This window comes from Selaginella moellendorffii, unplaced genomic scaffold (genome assembly GCF_000143415.4).
Source record: "Selaginella moellendorffii unplaced genomic scaffold, v1.0 SELMOscaffold_78, whole genome shotgun sequence".
Taxonomy (NCBI): domain Eukaryota; kingdom Viridiplantae; phylum Streptophyta; class Lycopodiopsida; order Selaginellales; family Selaginellaceae; genus Selaginella; species Selaginella moellendorffii.
The window spans coordinates 826,349-833,654 of NW_003314339.1; the positions used below are offsets into that span (position 1 = coordinate 826,349).

Genomic DNA, 7,306 nt, shown 5'->3' on the forward strand with positions numbered 1-7,306 from the left:
CAGAGTCACGGCAAAGGTACTGTCAAAAGAGACAGATTCACATTAATCACACGGGAGAAACTGCGGGATCTAATAATGACCATGCGACACTTAAAACAGAGGGCCGGGTTCAATTTGCAATTGGGAGTTTGGACATCCATGATGCGCCACAATGCATTAACGTTGCTACAGATGATGCACGATCAGACGCGAGTAATATTACCATTTGACTTTCTCCTAACGCAGGAGGATTGCTTGACTATGGTCCATGTGAGGGGTAGCAAGCCCATCTTCGTCAAGGCAGAGGCTGTAGTGATGAACCGGACTGCTAGGTCAAATGAAATCCTCATCATCGATGACTCGCCGATTAAAACTGCAGTGAACACGCACACATATGCAGTGCACCCCATCTCTTGCAGTATGGAAACTAGGGAGAAGAAACCGTATGTTCTGGGGGACCTTGCAAACCGGCTTGAAGCGATGGTGATAGAGAACCAGCCAGTCCAGGAGGTGGCTGCAGAAATCAACCAAATGGCAGATGGAACGGTATATCAAAAGCCATTTGATCGGACAGACACCAGTCATCATTTATGGCATGTATATTGTCTAGCCAAGCACTATCCACATCTCCATAATCTGCTCAACCGGATGGGTTCTTCGACCACTGAACATGAGCGTGGACGTATTAGAGAAGAGATGGCATTACTATTGCGTTTAAATCCTGATAGTGTGGAGAGTGATGAAATTCCAAGATTATTGTATAGGCGTTGGAGGCAAAAAATAACAGTCTGAGATGGCATGTATTTATTTAAAAATGTAACTTATTATGGCATGGGGTTCCATGCCATTGTATTAATATTAAAAGACAATTCTTTGAGAGGATTTGCATTATACTAGAAGTGTTACAGCATGTTATTGGAAGTCTGCGAAGTTGTTTTATTAATAAGGGGAAAGTAAAGATTGAATGGGGACTTGGGCTCCACCTAGACTCGGAGCAACTGAGCCAATATTAAAAGGATGGAAAGAAATTGGACGACAATGACAAGGAGAAGAGAGAGGTGAAGCAGTGGCAGGGGGAGGAGAAGTGATTGAGTAGACATTTCCTTGTTTAAAATAAAATGGCATGTGCCTCAATGCAATTGAATTTTGTTATATTTATATACTATATAAAGGTTTGGAAACCTTATTTTACAAGTGGGATAATGACAATTCCCACTTTAACGAAATAGAGCTTCACCCGGGAAGTCCAAACCAAGGGGTTTACAACTTGTGCATGTGTGCCTCCTCCTTCCACTTGTGCCACCATCCCCCAGCCCAGTGTTATCAACTAGTTGTTTTTGATCTTGTGGTCCTGTCGGGCCAAAAAAACAAAATGTTACTCTCAGCAATGGATATCTAGGCTCTCACAACGATGAAGAACGCAGCGAAATGCGATACGTGATGTGAATTGCAGAATTCCGTGAATCATTGAAGTTTTGAACGCAACTTGTGCCCGAGGTTCATCCCGAGGGCATGCCTGCCTGAGCGTCCGCAACCATTTGCTGCCTCATGCGCACTCTGTGAGTGTGAGCGTGGGGCGAATGTGGCCGTCCGTGGACTTGTGTTCCGGTCGGCTTGATTGCATGTGGATGGTGTGACCCCCGACTTGTCCGTGTGGCATCGATGGCACGCACCCCACCTAGTGGCGAATCGCTCATGTGCACGACCTCAGGTCAGGCAAGACAACCCGCTGAGTTTAAGCATATCACTAAGCGGAGGAAAAGAAACTAACAAGGATTTCCCTAGTAGTGGCGAGCGAAACGGAAAGAGCCCAGCTTGGAAATCGGGGTGTCTCTGCACCCCGAATTGTAGTCTGGAGAAGGGTCCTCTGCAGCGGACCGGGTTTAAGTCCCTTGGAACGGGACGCCAGAGAGGGTGAGAGCCCCGTCTAGCCCGGACCCTGCTGCATCACGAGGCTCTTTCGGCGAGTCGGGCTGTTTGGGAATGCAGCCTTAAGTGGGTGGTAAATTCCATCCAAGGCTAAATACTGGTGAGAGACCGATAGCGCACAAGTACCGCGAGGGAAAGATGAAAAGGACTTTGAAAAGAGAGTTAAAAAGTGCTTGAAATTGCTGGGAGGGAAGCGAATGGATGCCTTGTGCGCCCCTTGGTTGTGTGTGGAACGGCGAGAGCTGGTCTGCCAAGCAATGCAAGGGGCTATCCAGCATGGGAGGACGCGGCGGGATAATGGCTTGTGAGCCTCTGGCTCCTTGCCAATGCCGCCGCTGCCTCTGAAAATGGCGGGGTGCTCCGGTGCCCTGCCAGATGCTGGAACTTGGGCGTTCCATCCGACCCGTCTTGAAACACGGACCAAGGAGTCTAACATGTATGCGAGTCTGTGGGTGCTAAACCCGTATAGGCAAAAGGAAACTAATTCGTGGGATCCCCTTCGGGGGTGCACCACGGACCGACCTTGATCTTTTGAGAAGGGTTTGAGTGTTAGCATACCTGCTGGGACCCGAAAGATGGTGAACTATGCCTGAGCAGGGCGAAGCCAGAGGAAACTCTGGTGGAGGCTCGTAGCGATACTGACGTGCAAATCATTCGTCAGACTTGGGTATAGGGGCGAAAGACTAATCGAACCATCTAGTAGCTGGTACCCTCCGAAGTTTCCCTCAGGATAGCTGGAGCTCTTGCTGAGTTTTATCGGGTAAAGCGAATGATTAGAGGCATCGGGGGTGAAACACCCTCGACCTATTCTCAAACTTTAAATAGGTAAAGCAGCCGGGGTTGCTCTGTTGAGCCCCGGCCGTGAATGCGAGCTCCAAGTGGGCCATTTTTGGTTAAGCAGATCGACTAGGCCGTTTTCGGTACATTCGTCCGAGGCATAGGATCATCCGCCCGGTAACCCGGTACCGACCACGACCAAAACGATTTCCCTAAACAATTCCTATGTCACCTCCTACGGTTTGGGTGTCCGGGGGGTACCTGTATCATGGAAGACGAGGATTAGTAATGCAATCTCCGCTAGCTCTATCTCTCATTTTGTGAAAGTACGAAGCTAGGTCTCAAAACTAAACTGAGATTTGCACGACTGATGCTCGCGAGCCAATGTACTCAGGTACATGCCCGGGCCGCACATCAGAAGTGACTTCCAAAGATTAGAGCTAAGGAACATGCTCAACCTGATCGCTATCCGTTGACTCATGGATCTCGCCGTCTGGACCAGTCGCTGTCATCCCGTCTTTTTTCTAAGCGGATGATTAGAAGCTGGAACAGTCGAGAGTACAAGCACTACCTGGGCAGAGTCAGTAAGAACCCCTTGTGTCGCTGTGGTGTTTAGTTCCAGCGCTCTGGCCGAGAGAGATTCCTACAGGCCAAGGGTAAAAGAACCGCAGCAAAACGAATCGTTTGTACCCGTTTTTGCGTGGCCAGGAATGCGGTAGTGAGATTCCTCGCAACCTTAGTGGTGGGTGTAAGCTCGTTTTGAGCTATCCCCAAACAAGCACTTCGTTGGCGCTGCTCATTCTTGCGGTGCGCAACGAAGCGGCTGTTGATCCTGGAGTGGGCGAGAAGTGTGCGTGGTTGTGCTAGCGCACAGCCTTGCAGCGGCCAAAGCTTGCTCTGCTTGTGGATGCGCTCCTGGAGAATGCGGCGGCGGCGGATGCAAGCGAGAAACCCTAACGTTAGGGTTTTTCCCGTCGCTTCATACCTTTCGGTGTGAGAAAATCCAGCGCCCGCAGCCATGAAGTCGAATAGCTATAGCTTGTAATTAGGTTTGCCAATCCGTACGGCGTGTTTCTTCGCGCGAGATTCTGTGAGGAATCCAAAGTTTTGTTTTTTACCATGCCACGTCTACTCATGTATCCCATTAGTTTATTCATGGGAAAACAGAGTTTTCTGTAAGTAAGGTTTCCTTTAAAAATTGTTTTTAAGGAAGACCTTGCTGTGATTAAGGCGTGGGATCTGTCTCAGAGTGAGAGAACAGCAACTTGTGTTGTTTTTTAATCTTTATCAATCAAAACACAGTTGTAGTCAGAGGTGCGCTTGCGTTTTTTAGTTCAGCGCGTGACCAAGGACTGCATGGTAAGTTTGGGGGAACTAATTCTTTTGTTGTTCACAGTCCAAAACGGCATAAATATCGAATCTATCATGTTTCGATATGATGCTAAGACGATGGGTAGTCCCGTCTAGAGGACAGAGTTCCTGGTATTCAGCTTGAATTTGCTGAGTCGTCGAGCTGTGGTGGCCTATTGGCCGGTTCTCTCCAGATGTCAAAGAGAATTTCCAAGACTGCTTGTACCGGAGTCAGGGGGCTGGTGAGAATGATACGATCCAGACCACTGAGGATGAGTCGTCTCAATGCATAGCGATGGAATCCTTTTTCCACGAAGCATTCTACGAGATTATCAATCTCGAGGACGACGCCACCGGCGGTATTAATCAGATAAAAAAGCGCAAAGACTTGCCCCAGGATCACCTTGGATGAATTTGTGATGGGTCGGTTTGAATCTCGATGTATGTACAACGAGACTTTGAATGGAAGTGATCGGCGCTTGTCATATTTTGTGGTTAAGAAGGTACCATCAACTCGTATGATCTGAATCTGAAGGCTCAAGAAGTGAGCGGACAGATTCACGAGCGAGCCGTCCGTGAATCGTAGGATCATGGGGTTATTCATTGACACCAGATCGTCCATGTATCGGAACGTATGTTCAAATAAGCGCAGCAGATCATACCGGCCTAGACGAGCGAGTCGAGTGATAAAGTTATACTCGAAATAGAATAGGTACAGGTTACACCACAGAGGCGAGCACGAGAAGCCCATAGGAATTCCTCGGACTTGTCTCCATACTCTGTCACCCAGCCGGACGTATGTGTTCCGGATGATGAAGTGATTTAGCTCGATGACTTTTGTTGGATCCATTCTGGTGGCCTTTACTGATGACTGGCGTAGAGGTTTCCATTCGGCCTCAAGCTCGCTGTTCTTCTTTTGAATCAGAAAAAGGTCCTTATGGAGGTGGTTTTGGTGCGCGAAAGCCAAATTGACGAGGTTTGTCATGGCCGTCGTGAGGCCTTGATCTCCCTCAAGGGGGATGGCCTCGTAGCACTTTGTGATATCTCCCGTATAGATCGTGGTGATCTTGTCGGGGAGATTAATCGTGAACTCCTGTGTGGATCCAAGGATCCAGCACGCGTTCGTTTTCCCTCCAAAGAATTTTGCCCGTGCGTAGAAATCATCGGCTACGTATTGTAGCGCCTCCTGTATTCCTTTCAGGATAGCTGTGAGGCAAATTGTGATTTCAGAGAAGATACATCCATCCGCATTCGTTAACCAGCGCATTTTATTCTTATGCGCTTTGTAGATTCCCATAAGGTAAGGGAGATCTGGTTTCTGCGGCGGGAATTCCTGTAAGGGCGGTTCACTGAGCAGTTGTTTTACAACTTGCTCAGGTGTCTCGGGGACATTATTGTCCGAGACTACTAGTGAAAAGTCGTCACTATTCATCCGCGCAAGCGCTTGCTCCCGGGCCAACGTTTTGCAAAAGAAGGTGGGTGTGTTGGCCGCTTTATCTGCGCCACTGATATACAAGTGTTTATGTACCCACTCCAATTGCCGCTTTGCCTCAGGGGTGGTCATCACATCTACCATCGGGGTGGTCTGGCAATTTTGTACTGCCATTCGGACCCGGTAGTTGATATGCTGTTTAACAGCAGCTTCGTTGCTAGGCCAGTTACGGATGTAGACATCGGGGATCATACTGGCAATCCGATCCCAGGCCTCACAGACTTCAGCAATGATTTTTGCTGTCTGGAGTGGTTTCGGGGTGATGTGATTGAGACCTTTCTCGATGGCAGTCGTGAGTATACGTGAGCCAAGGATCTTTGGATCCAAAGTACGCACATGTCCAGTCTTGTCGAGGTAAGTCACCCATGGCCATCGTTTGCATTCGCAAACCAGTGGTGCATGAGTGTCCCAGTTACAAAAAACCTCTTTGGGTTTATAGAAGTCGTGTTTGATCTGGGGTTCATACCTCCAGCCAAATACGATGGGATCCAGGAGTTCCGCGTCTAGGCCAATCATTTCCAGGCATTCCCTCATAAGGGTGCGGATACTGATCCTCTCGAATCCGGCGCTAATATATCGGAGGTGTACGAATTTTCGCTCACACTCCGTTTCCTCTTTGACCAACCATTTACGTCCGGCCAAATGATGGATGTAGTGTAAAGTACACTGTGGAAGCAATCACGAGAGCACTTTCATTAGCTACCAATCATGGAAGGAGAAAACAGAAATTTATTTATCGCTGCTTTCTTGCACCGAGCCTTTTGCGTAGCCTCTGTTTGTTTGAGCTTGCATTGGCCTCGGACGTCTTGGAAATTGATGGTGGTGTGCCCGTCTCCTGTGATGTCAGTCCCGTGGATGTTTGTCCGTCGGGACGATCACGTTTCCGATTAGGTGGTAAGCCTCGAGACCTTGCTGGCGTGCGTTGTGAGGACGGTGTAGGTGAGAAAGCTCCATTGCTTTCGCTACCATCACGTCGTGAAGTCGTTGGGGATCGGTACTGCTGGACGGGGATGAACTTACATATGTTCATCTTGGTTTGTCCATGCGGGATGAACTCCAGATCCGGGTTGGCTGGTTTTTTCGCCACCTCAATAGCAGCTGCTTGCATCCATTCTCGGATTTGAAGGAAGGCAGCTATCTGGAGGATCACTTGCGGATTAGCCGTAAGTAGGGACAGGAAGATGGCGAGGCGGTCTGATGACGTCAAGCTTGTATCTGGCCAATACTTGTCCAGGTTGTTAAGCATGTACCAGAACAAGGAGTCAAGCTAGACAATTCCTCCTTCACATCCCTGGCAATCGCAGCGACAGTACGGTCGAAGCTGATTCCATGTACGTTGATCTCCTTGTGATAGGTTCCAGCTTTTTGTATTCAAAAAGGCGTCGCCATCACAGCGTCCATGGAAGGCAGCCTGCTTGAAAACCTCATCCGCGGTCTTTTGGAACGGGATTGCTGGTTTGTAAGCATAATTACCCAACGTTGCATGCCGGTAAGATGCTTCCAGTGTCTGTTTTGACCACTGTACTGCATCCGGTCGTAATAAAGCCGCCATCTGGATCCAGTCGGATGCCTCTAAAGGGGATGTCCATCCTAAAGGATTCATTAGCGTCCAGAACTTATGCGGTTCTGGAAGGCGGTGGGAGGCTGCATCGAGAACTCTTGTGGTGGCGAAAGGAAATTTCCATCCACTCAAGTTCTCCAACGGGTCAAACATGATACGACCATTATCAATGCGGTCCACGTTTGCTCCTTCCAGAGTATCCGGCTGTGACGGGATGA

At 48.9% G+C, this 7,306-nt stretch overlaps 1 non-coding gene and 1 pseudogene across 1 annotated transcript; both read left to right on the forward strand.

Moving 5' to 3' along the window:
- The first annotated feature begins 1,355 nt into the window (after positions 1 to 1,355).
- On the forward strand, positions 1,356 to 1,509 carry LOC112341190. Its single transcript, XR_002990457.1, has one exon. It is a non-coding gene; the product is annotated as a 5.8S ribosomal RNA (ribosomal RNA).
- Positions 1,510 to 1,704: 195 nt separating this feature from the next.
- LOC112341189 overlaps positions 1,705 to 7,306 on the forward strand; it is a 7,728-nt pseudogene continuing 2,126 nt past the window's right edge.